The sequence below is a fragment of the Erythrolamprus reginae genome, chromosome 6 (genome assembly GCF_031021105.1).
Source record: "Erythrolamprus reginae isolate rEryReg1 chromosome 6, rEryReg1.hap1, whole genome shotgun sequence".
Taxonomy (NCBI): Eukaryota; Metazoa; Chordata; class Lepidosauria; order Squamata; family Dipsadidae; genus Erythrolamprus; species Erythrolamprus reginae.
The window spans coordinates 28,945,377-28,967,251 of NC_091955.1; the positions used below are offsets into that span (position 1 = coordinate 28,945,377).

Here is a 21,875-nt window from a genome sequence, read left to right on the forward strand (position 1 = left end):
TATTTTTTGTAGGTGAGGTCAACAGAACTAAACACAGTATTCCAAATGTGGTCTCACCAGCGCTCTATACAGCGGAATCACAATCTCCCTCTTCCTGCTTGTTATACCTCTAACTATGCAGCCAAGCATTCTACTTGCTTTCCCTACTGCCTGACCACACTATTCACCCATTTTGAGACTGTCAGAAATCACTACCTCTAAATCCTTCTCTTCTGAAGTTTTTGCTAACACAGAACTGCCAATACAATACTGAGGTTGAGGATTCCTTTTCCCCAAGTGCATGATTTTATATTTGGAAACATTAAAATGCAGTTTCAATTGCTTATTTGGATGTCTTATTTTGGGGGGGGCAGGGTATTTCTGATCATTCTGCAATCTGTTACTTAAACAGATGATTTATTTAAAATAAAAATCCCATTGTTGGGAATATGAATGCAGCATACCATTTAATCAACACTGGTGATTTTTATAGTAGCGTGTAAAATCCTATGTTCCATTTGTAACAAACAGCTTGTTCAACATAAGCGTCCCATGATCTGAGACTTATAAAGGCACACTTAGAAGGCCAAACTAAATACATTTGAAATGGAATTCTGGATGAAGGGAAATAAAATGAAGATTGCTTCAGCTGGGGTGGAGGATAATTAATGAAAGGAGATTTATTTTTGCTACAGCTTTGTAGAACATCTTTCTTCTGAATGTAGCATTTGAAAACAATTTTATTATCCCCTTCAAAAGATAGAACTAGGGGTTCAAAAAACCCTGAACAATCAAAGCTTTGGAATTATTAAATAACTGGCATGCTTACAAGAACATTAGTGCAAACATGTGGTTATAAATTTCAAAATGAGCATTGTTCAAAAGAAGAAAGGCAGATCTTTCAGAGTAAACAAGTCTAGTTCAAACTGTTTTGAACTCTTGATTACTCTGGTAACCTGGTGGTGGGTATAAAATGATATTCACAACCGCCTTTTTATCAGTTACAGGAAGTTGCTTTATATTACACTTGGCTCAACTGTTAAATTATGTTCAAGAAGGAGACACATAACTTCTATAACCTTTGATGAATGACTAATACTTCTCTAGTTTATTATAGAACACACATCATTTCCAATTAAAATTGATACATATATCATTTGTTAAATTATTACTTCACTATTTCTATTTGTTAAAACTCAGGACTATTAAAATATCCCCATCAAATGCATTGTGTTTATAAGCAAAAGTAACACGAGTGCAAAGGAAGTGCACGGGAATAAAAGTAGAGCCTTGTAAATATATCCGTTCTCTGTCCTTGCTATATTTATAACCTATTAGTCTAATAGTGAGGAATGAAATGTTCTTTATCCTCAAAACACCCCTTCTTCTGGAACAACCTTTGTCTTTTTTATCCAATTCTGCTTCTACTTCGTTATCTTTTCCCTTGTGACTATTGTCAGTTTGAGATCTACTAAAATCTCTCAGTACAAGCTTTCTCAGAAATAATAGGATAGTCAAAATTAGAACAAAAATTCTGAAAAAAATATTTCAAATGTTTTTAATAAATGTACTGTACTTAATTAATAATGTGTAAATATAAATAAATAAATAAATAAGAAAATAAATAAATAAGTAAATAAGTAAGTAAATAAATAAGTAAGTAAGTAAATAAATAAATAAATGAAATGAAATGTATTTTATAATATGTAATAATGATATTACTATATTAATTACAGTCCCAAAGGTGTTTTTTTTAATAGGCAACTAGACTTTCTGATTTTTCTTTGAAGAAGTTTAGCTTCTCATCCAAAAAGCTTCTTCAGCTCGGACTGGATGGTGAGGAATGGAAGGATTTATATTCCTTGCAGACAGCTGGTCATTTGCATTCCTTGGAGGTTTATATGTGTCCTCAGAGCAGTGAAGGGCTACCAAACCTTTTACTACCACACTGTGGCCGTGGCTTATGCAGGACACCCTGCATTTTCTTTCAACCCCTTTCAGTGCAAATTGGGTGCTCTGGAATGGAGCTCCATTTTTGCTACCCCACTGCGTCATCCCCCACCTGTCCGGGCAGCAGCCCACCCCTGCCTCAGAGTCACCTGAATTGTGCAGAGTTGAATCCTACACTACCAAGTAGAAAGCCTGCCAAGCAGCAAAAATAGGAAGGAAAAAGAACTAAAAGACATCAAGGAAGCCCTCAGAAGGTGTGGCTATCCCAAGTTGGCCTTCATCAAATCACAAAAAAAGATCCAGCAGGAGCACCTCCATAACAGACAATGAAGAGAACAATAAACAAAGCAATGTTGCCATTCCATACATGTCAGTAATACTATACGAAATGCTCAGGAGCATCTTCAGCCAACACAACATACATGTATATTTTAAATCCAAAAATACACTAAGGCAGAAGCTTGTCCATCCCAAGAATAAAATAGCCAGTTACAAACTGAGCAACATGGTATATGCTATACAATGCATTGAGACATATGCAGATTGGGGAAACAGAACAACTACTTCATAAACGCATGGCATGGCACAGCATAGGACAGTGATGGCGAACCTATGGCACCCGTGCCATAGGTGGCACACAGAGCCATATCAGAAGGAACGTGAGGCATTGCCCTATGTCAGCTCCAGCACACACGTGTGTGCTGGCCAATTGATTTTCAGCCTTCTTTTCGGCTGTTTTCGCTCTCCCTAGGCTTCCAGAAAGCCTTTTGAGCCCTAGGGATAGTGAAAAATAGCCCAACAGGCCAACCAGAAGTTTGTTTCTGAATTTCCGCTTGGCCTGTTGGGCCATTTTACACCATCCCGAGGCTTTTGGAGCCTTTCCTGAACCCTGGGAGAGCAAAAAACAGCCCAACCTGGTAGTCCAGAGGCTTCAGTGAGGCTGGTGCGCAAGTGGGGGGGGGGAGGGCTTAGCATGGGGAATGTGCACAGGCATGTGGGGAGGAGAACATTGCCTTATGGGTATGGGCATTCATGTATGAACTATCATATGTGCACACACTCTTTTGGCACCCAAGCCAAACAAACCCACCAGAACAAGACTCAGCAGTTCATCTGCATTTAAAAGACAAAGGCCACTCTTTTGAAGACAGCAAAGCCCACATTTTGACCAGAGAAATGATTAGTTTGAAACCAAGGTCAAAGAGGCCATCTATGTCAAAATTTAACAGCCCTCTCTCAACAGAGGGGGAGGGATCTATGTCCAGTCTACAACCCAGTCCTTTCAGCAGTTGCAAGAAGGCTGCATATCCATTTGCATTATTCAGATGACCCTGAGGATAGATAAACCTCCAAGTGGCCTCAACAATTCCTAAAAGAATGCAAATGACCAGCTGTCTGCAAGGAATATAAATCCTTGCATTCCCCACCATCCAGTCAGAGCTGAAGAATGAATGAGTAGCAAAACATCTTCAAAGAAAAATAAGAAAGTCCAATTGTCTCTTCAAAAAGCACATTTGCAACCTTGACTGAGAATTTCCATAAAGATATATTAATGACAATGTGGCAATATCAAGAGATACTATAATAGAAGGCAAAGAATTGGAGAAGCTCACAAAGTACTAAGATCTGAAATCAAATTAGAAAGATTGTGGCACAGGCAATGGTGGTCTTATTGGTATCGAGAAGCCTTGGACAGCACTTAAAACATCTTTGCATTGAAAAAAGTATACCTGTCAATTTTCACAAATCTACGTTTGGATCTTTGCACTTTGCCACTACATTATAACATCCTAAGTTCTTAGGAAGATCTTGATGAGAATGAAACCCAGCACCAGCTAAGAAACTTGCAGCTGTGATTTCACATTGCTGTGTGTAATAGCAATAATAGAAACATTTGTGATGATTGATATTTATTTGGGTGACTGTTCCATTACTTCCTGTATAAGGCAGTGTGTTGACTTTGACCAGATTCCAAATGCCAAAATACAAATTTCATTTCTGAAATTCAGCAGAAGGAGAAGTTTAGAAGGAGTGGATTTCTATAGAAAATCTTAGATTCAAAACAAAGCTTATTTTGCCAAATTGAACTGCATGCTGATTTTTGCAGCATGCACACTAAAGAAAACTAATATTTGTCTTAATAAGAACAGAAGACTTAAAATGCTACACTAAAATCCAAAATAGATGCCTTTAATTTTTGGAGCCAAAAGAACAACATGCTCCACATTTTTATTGGAGTGTGGTCACATATGCTTTTCCTAATAGAGCATATAGCAGTGTGTGTGTGTGTGTGTGTAATTGAACCATGAACATTGGGTCAGGAATAAAAAGTTAAAGTCAACATTTCCTTCTAAATGCCAAACATGATAACATTTCTCAGCTGATACTTGAAACATTTCATAATTCTTATCTATTCTTACATTTCTTTTGGTCAGTAGTGCTTTGCCCCTCAGAAAGGAAAATAATTTATAAACATGTATTAAGATGTTATTTGTATATAGGTAGTTCTTGATTTATGACCAGAATTGATTGCTAATCAAATAATTGTAAGTGAATCGCACTCAGTTTTGCCAGTCAATGCAGTTGTTAAATGAAACACACATGACCATCAAGAGAATCCAGTTAATGTCACAAATGGCAATCATCTGACCTTGAGACATGGCAGCCATTGTAAATACATGGTGATTGCCAAGCACACGATTTTGATCACATGATGGTGAAGATGCTGAGACAGTTGTAAGCATGCAGACCAGGCAAAAGCCACTTTTTTCAGGGACATATCTTTGAAAAGTTGCTAAACGAATGGTTGTAATTTGAGGACTACACGTACAGTGGTACCTCTACTTACAAATTTAATTCATTCCATGACCAGGTTCATAAGTAGAAAAGTTTGTAAGAAGAAGCAATTTTTTATCATAGGAATGAGTGTAAAAGCGAATAATGCGTGCAAATCCATTAGGAAAATCCAAACTTTAAGGCTTAAAAAAAAGAGAAGGCTAATGGAATGGAGACGGGCAGCAAGGAGAAGCGAGGAATGGAGGTCCTAACGAAGGCTAATGGAGTGAAGAAAGGCAGTGAGGAGAAGCGAGGAATGGAGGTCCTAACGAAGACTAATGGAGTGAAGAAAGGCAGTGAGGAGAAGCGAGGAATGGAGGTCCTAACGAAGGCTAACACTGCCCCAAATTGATTTCAAAATCACCCCTCCACCCACTTTCTATGCTGCCCCAAATCGTGAAGAAAGACAGTGAGGAGAAGCGAGAAACGGAGGTCCTAACGAAGGCAAATGGAGTGAAGAAAGGCAGCGAGGAAAAGCAAGGGATGGAGGTCCTAACAAAGGCTACTAGAGTGAAGCAAGACAGCAAGAAGAAGCAAGGAAATTTGAAAGGAGAGGTGATTTTGGAAGTGATTTGGGGTGGTGTAGGAAGTGGCTGGAGAGGTGATTTTGGAAGCAATTTGGGGTGAAGGAAGAGGGGGAATTTTGGCAGCGGGATGGGGAGCAGAGGAAGCGGAGGGCTAGAGAGGAAAGTGGCAGCAAAATGGGCCGGCTGCAGAGAGCTCCTTTGATGCGCCGTTTTGACCACTGCTTGCAGCAACGGCTGAGAGAGAAGCGAGGATTCATAAGTAGAAAATGGTTCGTGAGTAGAGGCAAAAAAATCTTGAACACATGGTTCATATCTCGAAAAGTTCGTAAGTAGAGATACCACTGTACTTCAAATCAACTTCACTGAATTGTGGTAGCAAAGTAAGGAATCAATTAAGCCTCGAAAATATAATGTGGAAAATCCAGGACACCCATTGTTTCAGCAATATGAAACAGTTGCTGAATAAATGTGCATTTGACAGAAAATGGCACTTTCTCTATGTTTGATTTTAGAACCTGATTTGTTCATCTTAAGAGGAAGCAAAATCTGAGCCGTTGTTGTTGACCAGGCTTTGACAGTATCTCTAATTTCCAGACATAAAGCCTTATGCTACCTAAATGCAATATTCCTATGAGTCATCTCCTATGATCCAGTGAAATGTGACACGTGGAAGAAAGTTTTTTTCAGTTTACTATCTAAATGCCAGGTAAGAAGAGCCAGCAAGGAAGCACAAGAGACAATTTTAGAAACTTGTGTGCCACAGTTACAGTCTGGGAGCTTGCCAAAGTCTAACTATCTTCACACCTCTCACAAAACCTTTTCATTCATGCTAGCTTTTGTTAATTCAGTTCAGTCAAAAACAGCCTTCTACCAGGAAGCTTCAAAGGTTACAGAGTAAATTAGTTTTTGTCATGCACATTGCTTTTTTCCGCATAACAACAAATACATTCACTTTAACCAACTGAAGGGATTGAGTTGTTATAAATACCACCCAGACACCAAATAGAGCAGAGTTTCCCAACCTTGACAACTTTAAAGATGTGAGAACTCCACCTCTCAGAATTCTCCAGCCAAAATGCTGGGGATTGAAGGCTACATATCTTCAAGTTGCCAAAGTTGAGAAATGCTGGAATAGAGTATTTGGACCACTAAACTCTTTAGGTAGCTGAATCTCTTCACTAAACTATCATTTCTTCCCAAATTAGTTAGTTTTAAGTTGTATACAATTAAATTTGGGGTCATAATTATTATCATGGGCTTCTCATGGGGACAAAGAAAGAGTTACAAAGACAGTTACAAGTCCCTCGATATTGACACCAACATCCAGGGAAACCTTGGCACAAGATCGACCAACATGGCGCATGCTAACCCACCAAGGCTGCCAGACATCTGAGGCCAGAAGAACATTCGGAGCAGTAGAAAAGTGAGCACTCCACAAAGCCAGGGCTGCAAATGCTACAATAATGGTGCCCACACGTCTGCCCAACGTGTGGCAGAACATTTTGTGCCCGTATAGGCTTTACCAGCCACCTGCGGACACACCTTGTACAGCCCTCAACTCATTGGATGTCAAGGTCCTCCTCAAACATGATGGATGAACATAATTAACTGAAGTGTCGAAGTGTTACAACATAGTGTCCAGGTTACTGCTGTAAGATACGTATTGTTGCCCCCTATTTGACCCTGAGCAGATGGGAATGCCTGTATATAGCCGGAGGGCCGTACACAGTATTAACCTGTGCTAAAGTTCATCCCTCACCTAAGCACATTCCATAAAAGGCATGATTCAGCAAATTCCTCACATTACTACCTCATTCACCTGTTGTGTTGTACTTTTCCCATTGGATGAATTTTGCTGCAGTATTGTGCAATCATTTTGTATTGGACCTGGTTTGTCACATGTATCCTACTCTCTAGTTGTCTGTTTACAATAAAAGGAACTACCCTGACCTTGGTCAGGGTCGTCTCATCTTGAACAAATTCTTGTCTGCGCCTTCTGAATGAAATGATTTGGAGAATCCCGAGCGACCCACTCGGAGCGGGGGGAGTCCACACCGAAGTGCATGCGCAGAAGCAAAAAATCATCAAAAGTGCAGGAGATTTTGTTTCCTGTGCATGCGCAGAAGCAAAATCTCACTGGGGCGTGCACACATGCATGCCAGTAACCCAAAGTTATGCGCACTGTGCATATTTTACTACCGGTGTGCAGTGTGGCCCGATACTGACAATGATCCTAATTAAAAATAGGTCTCTCCTGAAAAAAAAATTGCAATGTAAAACAAATAATTTAATATTGCATTTTCAAAGTGTCCAGAAAAGAATTACAGACTGTTAGATTCTTGGTCTAAAGCAGTGTTTCCCAACCGTGGCAACTTGAAGATACTTGGACTTCAACTCCCAGAATTCCCCAGCCAGCGAATGCTGGCTGGGGAATTCTGGGAATTGAAGTTCAGATATCTTCAAGTTGCCAAGGTTGGAAAACACTGATCTAAAGGAACAGAGTTCAGCTTTAATTTTTCTCTATAGACACTCATTATAAGGTAAATTTTGAAACAAAATGTACTGTATAGTGTCTCAAGATCTATAACAATATAATTTAAAAGGAAAAAAATACAGGCGTTTGAACGTTTTCTTCAGTTTTATTTATTTCATTTGGTTTTGGAGCTGCCCAACTCAGAGTGGCTCTAGTGGGTTCTACTCAGTTTTTATAATGTATTTTTAAATTAGTTTTTTCAAGTTTTTTTACATTAGATTTGTATCTATATTGTATTGCTATTGTGTTGTGAGCTGCCCCGAGTCTTCGGAGAGGGGCGGCATACAAATCTAATAAATTATTATTATTATTAATTATTATTTAAATAGCACAAAATGTAAAAACAAGGTTTGTTTGCCACGGTCGGGAGTGTTTTCCTCTATAAAAAGGCTGCTGTAGCACTAATTAAATAAATATGCTTGATCTGAAGCATAAAGAATTTGGCATTCGTTAGTAGAAACTATAGTTCCCCTTTGAAATTCAGGAAACTTCATTTTTAAATTATGCTAGAGAGCAGAATTACTTTCAGGACACAAACCAGACATTTTATTTTTCTCTGCATGTGTTAAAGTTTTGGAAGATCTATTTCAGGTTGCAGGTATTATATCAGTCTTAATTCAATTATGTCAGTGAGTAGGCCTATCTGCTGCCTTTTTCCGTTTCAATCAGCGCTAATCACATGACTTTTAGCAAGAGATTGTGGGAACTAAAATCCAAAACTCTGCAAGGCTTCTAGTAATTGTAAAATTACACAGTGAACTAAATAGTAATACCAAAATCAAAGGCAATATTTCCACTTTTATCCCTAAACTTCTACAGCAGATTTAAGTCTAGCTTCAATCGCAACAACACAAGAGCACACAACAGATTCAAACTTAATATTAACCACTCCAAACTTGACTGTAAAAAAATATGACTTCAGCAACCGAGTTGTCGAAGCCTGGAACTCATTACCTGACTCAGTAGTGTCAACCCCTAACCCCCAACATTTTTCCCTTAGACTATCCACGATTGACCTCTCCAGGTTCCTTAGAGGTCAGTAAGGGGCGTGCATAAGTGCACCAGTGTGCCTTCCGTCCCCTGTCCAATTGTCTCTCCTTATCTCATTTATCTTTTCTTCCTTTCAAATATACTTTTCACCTATACTTTTATATCTTTTCACCTATACTTTTATATCTTTTCTTCTATTCTTTTCTTTATTTATATTATTACATATCTATTCTGTTCAATGTGTATTATGTATTGAACAAAATAAATAAATAAATAAATAAATAAATAAATAAATAAATAAATAAAATAAGCATGTTTCGAATGCTGAGGAAATAGGGTAGGGGAAAAAAGAAGACTTAGCAGTTCATTTAGTGACTCTTCAAACTTACAACTGCCCTGAAAAAAGTGACTTATGACCGGTTTTTCAGTTACAACTTTGTAGCATCCCCATGGGCATGTGATCAAAATTCAGATGCTTGGCATATGGTTCACATTTATGATCTTGGCTGCATCCTAAGATCATATGATCGCCTTTTACAACCTTCTGACAAGCAAAATCAATGGGAAAGCCAGATTTACTTAACGACTGTTAGTAATTGATGAACTGCAGGGATTCACTTAACAAAAAAGGACATAAAATGGGGAAAAATCACTTAAATGTCTCCCTTAATAACAGAAAAGTTGGGCTCAATTATGATTGTAAGTTGAGGATTACCTGTATTAGTTTAGTACTGAATTTGCCATTTACCAACAAAAGAAATCCAGTTACTGAGGGGGGGGGAGGGTTTCCATCAGTTTTCTGCTGAGATTAAGGCAACCCTACTTTATCCCATCTTTTCCCTTCTGTAACATATTTCTGGAATTTTCTTTTTCTAGTACATTCTCCTTTGTTTAAAACATCTGCTTTGCTTCCCCCAACTCAACTGCTCTAATAATATGCTATTGTAAGATGAAAAAAATCATATTCATATGCCTTTCTTGCCGTCCTCTCTATTCATAAATCTGTGTTTCACTTAACATAAGCCAGAAAATGCAATGTGGGTTCCTATTGGTGTGGTCCAGAGTGCCACATGGGTAGGAACCAGGGGTAGGCTACTGCCTGGATGGGGGGGACGCAGTGGGGTAGCGAAAATGGAGCTCCACCCCAGAGCACCCAATTTGCACTGAAAGATGTTGAAATAAAATGCAGGGCATCCTGCATAAGCCACGCCCACAGTATGGTAGTAAAAAATTTGGTAGCCATTCACTGGTAGGAACCCACTGATGATGCAATTTTTGCCGATCTTTTTCTGGTGTCTCCATGTCGGAAGAAGCTCTCCTGCCTGCCTTTGTCTCAATGCTGACTTCTCTTCTCCATCCGAAGCACAGCTGAGAAGCTCCTTGTTAGGAGACATGGGGGGAAAATCGCCAAAAATCGCATCATCAGTGGGTTCCTACCGGTATGGTGTTATGGTTCGCACAGTTAGGAACCCACCACAGTTGTGAGTCAAAGGAAACAGTGCTGCAAAAGAATTCTTGAGCTTCTTTCAGCTGCTTAGGTTAAAACTGTTAAAAATGCAGCTTGCCTCAGAAATAGCACACAGCGGCAAATTAAAATTATGATTAAATCCCTTCCTGTCACTTTCTGAACAGGAGTATGGCTCCACAAATTCTGCAAATAGACACGCACAAAAGCATCCACACTCCCAGCAAGGCGTCTTTCCCCCACTGGAGTTGCATGTCCACCAGAATAGCATTCCAAATGATGGGCTCCAGGGGTGGGTTCCGGATTATCCTATTGGCGGTTTGCTCAGGGATGCAGTGCATAGGCACGTGAGCATGTGTAGTACTAAAAATTCCCCATTCCCGCTTTACGTATGGTTTATATGAGATGTATGATTGTTTTTTATATTAAGGATTTTAAATTGTTTTTAACTATTGGATTTGTATTGTTCTGTTGTTGTGAGCTGCTCCGAGTCTTCAGAGAGGGGCAGCAAACAAACAAACAAACAAACAAATAAACAAATTTCTGCACCAGAGGTGGGTTGCTAAGATGGGATGCTGACACAATTGGTGGAGTCCAACACAATTAGGCTACTGCACCTGTGCAGGTAGCAAAACCAAGTGCTGCATGGCCCATTTTCAGCTAGCAGAATGCTGCAGGAAGACTGAATTGGACTGGATTACAATTATGTGGCCTGATCTGGGTAGAAAACAAGCACCATCCTATATTAATACTACAGTTTAATGCCAGATTTTTCATACGGTAGATCCATTTAATCTTCAATAAACAATCTATACTTGACAGCCATTTCTGTTTACTATCCTGAAAATTTACCTCAGCTGTTAGATTATGTTACTTATGCTATTATATTTTTTTATTATTAGTTGAACAATAAAAATACAATAGTATAAATGGCTTCTCTGCCTGGAAAAGCAATTTACTATTAAACAATAGTGTATAAAGAATAAGTCATAAATATTTGCCAGTAATATCTGGTAGAAGACATAGGAAAATGGTTATAGTAAAGAACTGTGGAAAGAAAGAAGGGGAAAAATGCATCATGAGCCTATGTCAAAGGCCCATCATAACCATTCCCACCACAGCTACATAATAACCCCCCAGCAATCCAAGTTCAAATACAAGACCTCAATGAAATCAAGTTTGATACCCCTGCCCTACTGTCAGCCATATAGACAGGAAGGTCTTGCACAGATCAATCTCATGTAACAGTTACAATTTTTCCTGAATCAGGACATGCTCTTCACAATCATTTATACTCTAATCATCTCCCATTTTGGAATATTGCAATATTTTCTACATGGGATTACTCTTGAAGACCAGTCAGAAATTATAGCTAGTCCAGAATAAGGTGACATAACTATTAATAGGTGAATATTTTAACTTCACCACAATTGAGAAAGACTATACGCCTCTCCGGAGAGGGGCAGCATACAATTATTATTATTATTATTATTATTATTATTATTATTATTATTATTATTATTATTATTATTACTATTATTATTATCATTATTATCATCATTATTATTATATTAAATACATAAATAAATCAAGAGTTTTGAACCAAACAAATGCCATTTTTACATGATAAATAGGGGAATTCTGTCTTTAAAAGACAAGTAAGACTTCCTTTTTATTTCATTTACAAGATGAGACTTTTGCTAGTCTCTTGGGTTCTCTTTAATTTACATAACGTTAGTGTAATTTCTGTTTAAATATGATGTTGGCTCAGAGATTTGTTCACAGACCAGATAATTACTGTCCAATTGCCCCTCCCCACCTAATTGGTTGTTTATTTAAATATGATTTCTTGCCCTTTCTCTGAGATAAACTGTCACTTTGGTATAAACATAGTCCACCAACGTATGCAGACATCCTGCAGCTGGTTAATTTGGCTGGCTTCACTCAGCCCATCATACTAAGCACAGCCATTTGTTTTCTAAAATAGATGCTCAAAACTATTTTTCTGGGGTGAATTTATCTCCCAATAAGAAATGTCATGAACTGGAAATCCTTAGAAATCATTTTGCCCTGCATTTTAAACATATATTTAAAGCCGTTTGTAAAACCCAAGAGCACACATTTCAGACCAGGAACAAAAAAGCTAATCAAAGTAAAGTTATGTCACAAACGTTAATACATTGCTAGAAGAAAAAGGGTTAAGTTCATGTTATCAGCTGCATTCAGTTTAGGAGTGGTCAGGAAAATCTTTGGAAAACAAACTAAATTGTGAGTTACCATATCCAACTGTGTCAAGACTCTGACAGAAAGTCAGAGAAGATAGAAAATGGAATACAATAAATGGATGATAAATTATTGCTTGAGGTATTAAAAAAGTAAGAAAAAACACACCCAGGCAAATAAGGTCACCTAGTTACAGCACAGTGGAACATCTTGTAAATCGCCACAGCAGGGAAAATCACCACGGCTGTATTTGATCGCCACTCGAGAATGTGTTCTTGACCAGAGTGAAATATTTAGAGGATTTTTTTAGTCAGCATCCAATTTGATCATGGTCAGAAATGTTCATGACCCTACATTCCATTGTATTTTGTTTGAGGAAAGAGGTGGTAGTTCCTCTGAGGAGGGAGAAAACTGGTGCACCAGTTGTGGCCCTACTTGGACCGGGAGTCACTGCTCACAGTCACTCATGCCCTCGTCACCTTGAGGCTCGACTATTGTAACGCTCTCTACATGGGGCTACCTTTGAAGAGTGTTCGGAAACTTCAGATCGTGCAGAATGCAGCTGTGAGAGCAATCATGGGCTTCCCTAGGTATGCCCATGTTAGACCAATACTTCGCAGTCTGCATTGGTTGCCAATCGGTTTCTGGTCACAATTCAAAGTGTTGGTTATGACCTATAAAGCCCTTCATGGCACCGGACCAGAATATCTGCGAGACCGCCTTCTGCTGCACGAATCCCAGCAGCCGGTTAGGTCCCACAGAGTTGGCCTTCTCTGGGCCCTATCAACTAAACAATGTCGGCTAGCGGGACCCAGGGGAAGAGCCTTCTTTGTGGCGGCCCTAACCCTCTGGAACCAGCTCCCCCCAGAGATCAGGACTGCCCCCACCCTCCTTGCCTTTCGTAAACGTCTTAAAACCCACCTCTGCCATCAGGGAACTGAGACATCTCCCCTTGCCTATGTAGTTTTATGTATGGAATGTCTGTGTGTATGTTTTTATATAAGGGTTTTTTTAGGTTTTTAATGTAAAATTGTTATTTTAGACTTAATATTAAATTTGTCATTGTATACTGTTTTATCACTGCTGTGAGCCGCCCCGAGTCTGCGGAGAGGGGCGTCCTACAAATCTAATTAATAATAATAATAATAATAATAATAATAATAATAATAATAAACAATATGAGAATTTCTAAAACATACGGTACTTCTTTGCATTATTACAAGCACTTCCCTACACTGTCTCCTACCGTGTGTCTTATGGTAGTTTATCAGATTTAACACTTTTATGCTTCCTGTATTTCTAGGAATAAGTGAATTTCCTTTTTGTTGTTGCTGTTTTCTGAAAGTTATTTAAAACACGTTAGCTTTTTATGTCTGTAGTATTTTTGTTTGGGAAGGAGTGGGCTTTGGACTGAAATGACTGGAATGTTCCTGTGTTTCTCATTGTTTGCTGCCTAAATATAAGCAGGCCACAAAAATCAGAAGATATGCTTTGATTACAGGCACATTAAAGCAGGCTGAGCAGTTCACAGTCAGCTCTGGTTAGTTTTCTTTAGAGAAAGAATGTCACTAAAGCTCAAAACCCCTTGGCTCACTTATTTTCAGTGCATGCATGCTGCAGTTCATGATATTGCCAGTTGTTTTATTTAAATCAGCTTTCCTCTCTCTCTGACTGCCTCCAGGTGTGAGAAGACTAAAGCTGCCAAAATTCTCAGACATTGGATTATAAATCAAGTATAAATGCAAAATCCTTTCCTAAAATATACTTTTAGAATCAAAGTTTCTTCCAGAGGAAAAGTACAAGGAAAATTGCAGTTTCCTGGCATCAAAACAAAATAATTCGCCATTTATTCTAAGCCATAATTCATAATCAGAATGGGCTATTTAACTAGCTCCAAATTTTCCTTTCATTTGTTATATCCAGATTAAATTGTTTGCATCTCCTTCTATCCACTTATAGGAAAGTGTGCCAGATAAGGATAATTATAATATGAATAAATATAAATATCCTTCTTGTATCTGAATATATGACAATATATTGTTGACTCTTCATCTTTAAACTGAACAACTGCATGCACTTTGCAAAGATGACCTTTTGACCCTTCTTGGATGCCTGCTGAATTTCCATCAAAGGGAAACCAATTACAGTGATCAGGCTGTGATTATAAACATCCAGAACTATAGTCCTAATATATGAAGTACCTCTGTAATATTGACTTTTTTCATATGAGCACTGAGCATGCCCAGTGGTGTAAGGTACAGATAATGCCAAAGAATCCAATGGTTTTGGAGCATTTATTTATTTATTTTATTTATTTATTATTTGGATTTGTATGCCGCCCCTCTCCGAAGACTCGGGGCGGCTCACAACAAATAGTACAAATCATAAATAATCCAATCAATTAAAATATTAAAGCTTTAAAAACCCCATGTACTAACAGACACACACACAATCATACCATATATAAATTAAACATGCCCAGGGGGAGATGTTTCAATTCCCCCATGCCTGACGGCAAAGGTGGGTTTTAAGGAGTTTACGGAAGGCAGGAAGAGTAGGGGCAGTTCTAATCTCCGGGGGGAGTTGGTTCCAGAGGGCCGGTGCCACCACAGAGAAGGCTCTTCCCCTGGGGCCCGCCAACCGACATTGTTTAGTTGACGGGACCTGGAGAAGGCCCACTCTGTGGGACCTAATCGGTCGCTGGGATTCGTGCGGCAGGAGGCGGTCTCGGAGATATTCTGGTCCAATGCCATGAAGGGCTTTAAAGGTCATAACCAACACTTTGAATTGTGACCAGAAACTGATCGGCAGCCAATGCAGACTGCGGAGTGATGGTGAAACATGGGCATACCTAGGTAAGCCCATGACTGCTCTCGCAGCTGCATTCTGCACGATCTGAAGTTTCCGAACACTTTTCAGAGGTAGCCCCATGTAGAGAGCATTACAGTAATCGAACCTCGAGGTGATGAGGGCATGAGTGACTGTGAGCAGTGAGTCCCTGTCCAGATAGGGCCGCAACTGGTGCACCAGGCGAACGCCCCCCTCGCCACAGCTGAGAGATGTTGTTCTAATGTGAGCTGTGGATCGAGGAGGACGCCCAAGTTGCAGACCCTCTCTGAGGGGGTCAATAATTCCCCCCCCCAGGGTAATGGACGGACAGATGGAATTGTCCTTGGGAGGCAAAACCCACAGCCACTCCGTCTTATCCGGGTTGAGTTTGAGTCTGTTGACACCCATCCAGGCCCCAACAGCCTCCAGGCACCGGCACATCACTTCCACCGCTTCGTTGACTGGGCATGGGGTGGAGATGTAAAGCTGGGTATCATCTGCATATTGATGATACCTCACCCCATGTCCTTGGATGATCTCGCCCAGCGGTTTCATGTAGATGTTAAATAGCAGGGGGGAGAGGACCGACCCCTGAGGCACCCCACAAGGGAGAGACCTAGGAGTCGACCTCTGACCCCCCACTAACACCGACTGCAACCGGCCAGAGAGGTAGGAGGAGAACCACTGGAGAACAGTGCCTCCCACCCCCAACCCCTCCAGCCGGTGCAGAAGGATACCATGGTCGATGGTATCGAAAGCCGCTGAGAGGTCAAGGAGCACCAGGACAGAGGATAAACCCCTGTCCCGGGCCCGCCAGAGATCATCCATCAACGCGACCAAAGCGGTTTCCGTGCTGTAACCGGGCCTGAAACCCGACTGTTGGGGACCTAGATAATCGGCTTCTTCCAAGGACCGCTGGAGCTGGAGTGCCACCACCTTCTCAACAACCTTCCCCATAAAGGCAAGGTTGGAGACTGGACGATAGTTATTAAGGACAGCTGGGTCCAGGGAGGGCTTCTTGAGGAGGGGGCGCACGAGCGCTTCTTTATAGAGTGATGGAAAAACTCCCCTCCCCAAGGACTTTATTTAGAAAAAAAAAAAAATATGTATCATCAATGAGAGCACTAAAATAGACCAAACTTTCTTATAAATTCTAGAATTGAATAAAATGATACAAATTGCTATGGGGAGGCCAGGAAATAAATAACTTTACTTTGTAAATTGGTAATTTAAGTGGATTTGATTTCATTTCTGATTAAAAGATAAATGTCACATTTTGGCTACTAAAGTTATTCTGTTACAGATCAGTTTTATAAATTTAAACTAACATAATACATATCAGTTAAATTTTATAATTAGAGTGTGTACTTACACATGCCTTTTTAAACTTTTTGAATTTCTATATACAAATATGTTTGTTTGTTTTTTTGTTTGTTTGTGTGTGTATATGTGTGTATTGCTACTGAATTATGATTATGAGATTGTCGTAAGTACATACTGCACTTTAGAATGCTGGAACACCAAAGGTAAGATTCTTCTGTTTTTCAAAAGAATCTGAAAAACAAAAACCCTTGTTTTTCCAAGCTTTTTGTTATTTTGTTTCATTGAGTCCAAATACTTTATCCCTCATGATGTGGCCAAAGTATAGTTGTTGTTCTGAGATACTTATTTCCACTAAACATTCAGGCTTGATTTCCTGTAATTTTTAACTGTTGGCCCTGTTTGTTGTCACCAATGTCACAATTTAAAGTAATTTTCCTCTCACTTTAAAAAAAAAATCATCTTTTACATCCATACATCATATTAGGGAAGACCACTGAGTGGACTATTGTGATTTTTATCATGATTGTCATAGTCCCTCAATTCATTTTTTTCTATTATTATATTCAGAGTCTATCTATGTCAATTCTGGTGCCTTTAAAAACATTGTAATTTTTAAGCAGTTCTATAACTGCATTATTTTAACTTAAATTCTTCTACTTTTCTAGTAGCCATAATCTTGGTTTTCTTGATGTTCAAAGAGAGCTCAAATTTTCACTCTTCTCTCTTACTTTTTGGATGATCATTTTTAGGTCTTCTTCCATTCCTACAATCAAGATAGTTTCATTTGCACGTTTCAAGTCATAGACAATTCTTCTGGTTTTGATCCCAAATTTTCTAGCCATGCAGTCCTTATAATGTACTGTATTCAGTTTAGGGGTACAACAAGTATGATGATAGAATGAAGCCATGCGTGACTGCTTTGCTATCAACAAACCATTCAGCAAATTCTGTTCTCAATATTGCTTCTTGGTTGTTGTGTAATTTTCTTATCAGAAAAGTTGGATGCTTTGGTATATCTATTGCTTTGAGAAATTTCAAAGTCTGTTTCTTCAATTACTGTCAGATGGTTTGGAGTAGTCTAGGAAACCATACTTTATGATAGGTCAGTGATGCTGAACCTATGACATGCATGTCACAGGTGGCATGCAGTGCCATACCTGAGGGTGTGTGAGGCATTGTCCTATATAATTTTTGCCTTCTTTTTGGCCGTATTCGCACTCCTCAGGCTTCAGGAAAGCCTTCTAAACTCTGGGGACAACAAAAAAATGGCCCAATGGAGCAACAGGAAATTCGGACATGAACTTCCGGTTGGCCTGTTGGGTTGTTTTTCGCCATCCCCAGGATTCAGGAAGGCCTCATGCACAGGAGGAGGCAGCGTAGGAGTTGTGAGCTTGCATGGGGGCGGGGGAGACCATTGCATTATGGGTCTGGGTACACATGCATGTGCTATTGCATGCATACGCACCCTTTTGACACCCAAGCCGAAAAAGGTTCACCATCACTGTGATAGGTTATGATAACAGAATCTTGCCATCCTGATTATACATTTCCTCCCATATCTCTTATATCCCAGGCAGACAGGGAGGAATAAGCCTGAGCCTCTTCTTAATACTGTCTCCCTTCTGAGGACTTAAGGAATGCACCTATTGTTTTCATTTACAGAACAGTTTATTAATATTTGTTTCAGGGCATCTTCTTAATTCTTCACTAATATTATATGATCTTGGCTCTTTCTGAAACCTACAATTATCTCTCTATCCATACAGCACTATAATATGTTCTGCAGAATTTCCAACAGGTGATATTGGTGTTGGTATTATTGTGGTATGGGGCTCTTAGTCTATAATTTGAGTATATCTTTAAAAAAATTTTTTTTTAAAGAAATTGAGATGTGTGTGTGTGTGTATGTGTGTATACACAGACACATACACAAAAACACAGAGAGAGATATCCCCCCCCCCCCATATTTGTACCGTCAAAGTTCATCAGAAGCAGCAGCTCTTATGTATTTGTGAAGTACCTGGGCAAAGGAACATCTGGAGTCTCCTGTTTTTATAACCTCTTAACCCTTAAACACACACACACACACAAAGGTTGGCTGTTTAACATAGCACTTACATTGCCATTGGCCTCCCAATCAACTAAGCTAGCCAACAGAGAAAAATGGATAAGAATGCCTTTGTAATGTTATAGGCAAGCAGATAACAGGCTGCCTTGAAAGAGTGCAGTTAGTGGAACAAACCTCAGCATTTCCTTAGCTTTGTTGTTGATCTTGGAATCTCTCCAAATGGGAGCTAGATCTCTATTCTGGTCCTATCCATCACTCTTAACTCTAATGATGCTGCCACAACTAGCCCAGAAAACCATATGAATAAACTAGGAAACCGGACTGATCCCTGGTTTTCATTACAGCCTTTTTTTAAGTTATGGGAAACTTCTGACATTACATTCCCTTATATTTTTAAAACATATAAACAGGGGTAAGAAAAACAGCTGAATATGATTTTAATCATAGAAAAGTAGAGGCAAATGTAAACATGAAATCTTGCAAAGTCCCTGGAAGCCTTTTTTGATATAGATTAAGTATTATAAACTTTTATAATTTTTAAAAAGGTTTTGTACTTTGAAACATTTTTTGTGATGAAAATCATTCTTAAGAAAGTTTCTAATAATAAACGAATAAAAGGCAATTTGAATTATATCTTATAAGAAGATAAGATTGGATTGTAAAGGAAGGAAACAGATAGATATTTAGGAATGGTAGGAGTTATTTTACTTATACTATAACACAGGATTACTTATAATAAGAACAATCTTGCCCAGAGGACATTTAATTTAAAAGGCTGTCTGTACATTTTATAGCTTCATCTTCCAGAGATTTAACACTAATGCACTGATGCCACAACCAAAATAGCTTGTGCAATTCTAAGTACACTTTATGAAAAACCAACAAATATATATTTCAGTATAAACGTATCGTCATTTTTGGTACCAAGGATACATAAACAAACAGAATGATATAAAAAAAGCAACTGCTTGTAAGGCAGCCAGAATAAAGCAGGGTTAAAACACAACTGCTTAAATCTGTATTGTATATTTCTTTTTTAAATCCTCTTTCTATGATTTACTTTAAAATATGTATAGTTTTAAAAATCTTTAGATATCTACACACATTGATAGGAGGACAGGAACTTACATTAATTAAGGGATTTGAGTGAAGCAGGCCATTTGAATTTGGTTAAACTTCCATCAAGTCTCAATTTTGTTTATTTGTTTGTCTGTTTGTTTATTTCCTGCTGAAGACAACAAACACATCCCACACACCTTTGTCCTCCTATTTTTCCCACAACAATCCTATGAGGTAGATTGAGCCAAGACAGCGACTCTTCCAAACTCTCTCAGCTGGCTTTTTAAATATTCTTACCAAATGGTTAGGTGAAACCTTGCTACAAAATTTACAATTAATGTATAGCAGACATTAGCGTCTGAATAATGCCCAATTTTGGGGTGTTGGGGTTGGAATCCTGGGAGCTATGATGGTACTACTTCCTGGATTACTCCAGTAATCCAGGAAGTGACTGCTGGAGCTACGCATGCAGCTTCATTTCCATCGGTGGAACTGTGTTCCACCCCGTCCTGCCTGCTGCCCACCCTTGCTTAGGTTATAGTAATGGTAAATGTTCCCCCACACATGCGTGCTAGTCATTTCCAGCTCTAGTGGTGGTGTTCATCACTGTTTCTAAGCCAAAGAGACTGTGCTGTCTGAAGATATCTCTGTGGTCATGGGGTCAGCATGACTAAATGCCGAAGGCGCTTGGGGCACTGTTACTTGGGGCACTGTTACCTTCCCACTGAAGTAGTCCCTATTTTTCTACTTGCACTTTTTATGTGCTTTCAAACTTCTAGGTTGGCAGAAGCTGGGATAAGAAATAGGAGCTCACTCCCTTAGTCTATGGAGAGGGGTGGCATTCAAATCAAATCAAATCAAATCAAATCAAATCAAATCAATAAAGTGGTGCTAGGGATTCAAACTGCCAACCTTCTGATCAACAGGCTCGGTGTCTTAGGCACTAAGCCACCACATCCAATTAGGTTCTAGTAATTCATTGAAAAAAAAAGATTATAACAGAAGTGAGTGGAAAGCAACACAAAGCACTTGTTAGTGCTCTTAGCCCAAATGTGCTTAGCCCAAATGTGCTTTTTCCCAAGATCCTTCAGCAGTTGGGTAGATTATTTTTGAAAAAGATACAGCTTCTCAAAGCAACTATAGATAGATGCTACTGAGATAATACTGTACGCAATGAAACATTTTAGTCTTCTGCTCCAGAGCCCTGCTTAGTTCTTCTGAATACTAGTTTCCTATGTAATAATTTTAATTACATTAATCCAAAACAGTAGAAAGGAGGTTGGACAATTGTTGAGTTGGCACTACAAAACATAAAACAACACCCAATCTGTGCCAACAAATAACTCTAGTCTGTACATATTATAAATAAGATTTTTTACAGGTTTTTTTATAGCATGAAAATGGGATAGAATTCTCTAACTAGGATCTTTCAAGATGTGTTGGGACTGTACATGTCATCAGCTCTAGTGACGACGACTTACAGGAAGGCACTCGGTTGGCGAAAATTGTATGCCGTAATATATTTACATAGAAAGGATTACAATCCTCAGATGTTTGCTAAAATCCCATCTTGAAAAATAAACAATTGGTATTTTCCAGATGGGTTGGAATTCCTGTATTGAAAATCCTATGAATTCCAATATTCCGAGTGCACAAAGTCAGGGAAAGCTGGTATACATCAAATCAGTAATGTTACCCACCTAAATCCAAGCATAGACTGTTACAAATTGCAAAAAACTACAGAGAAGATTTGACCACCTCACAGCTCTAAGGATAATCCTAAACATGTATGGATCCACTACTTAATTAATGTACACTGGTTATTAAAATGCATTACCACTTCTTGACTGAAAATAAAATACTTTCTCTAGAAATTCCATTTCAGTAGTTGAGTTGAGCAAGCTTTGAAGAGTCTAGAAATACCAGAAGTTATTGACAGAGATGACGAGTATTACTTCTTGCTTGGATAGAAGGCAGAATAATATTGTTCACACACTGTTTGATGAGTATTATTGCTCCTTTCAAATCTATCTATGAATTCATCTCTTTCTATTCTTACTGTCTTTCTATCATCTTCTTCTTTACTGAATCTTA

At 38.9% G+C, this 21,875-nt stretch overlaps 1 protein-coding gene across 3 annotated transcripts in view; it reads right to left on the reverse strand.

The window, feature by feature from the left end:
• CPED1 (cadherin like and PC-esterase domain containing 1) overlaps positions 1-21,875 on the reverse strand; it is a 128,061-nt gene that overhangs the window by 104,735 nt on the left and 1,451 nt on the right. The window lies entirely within an intron of this gene.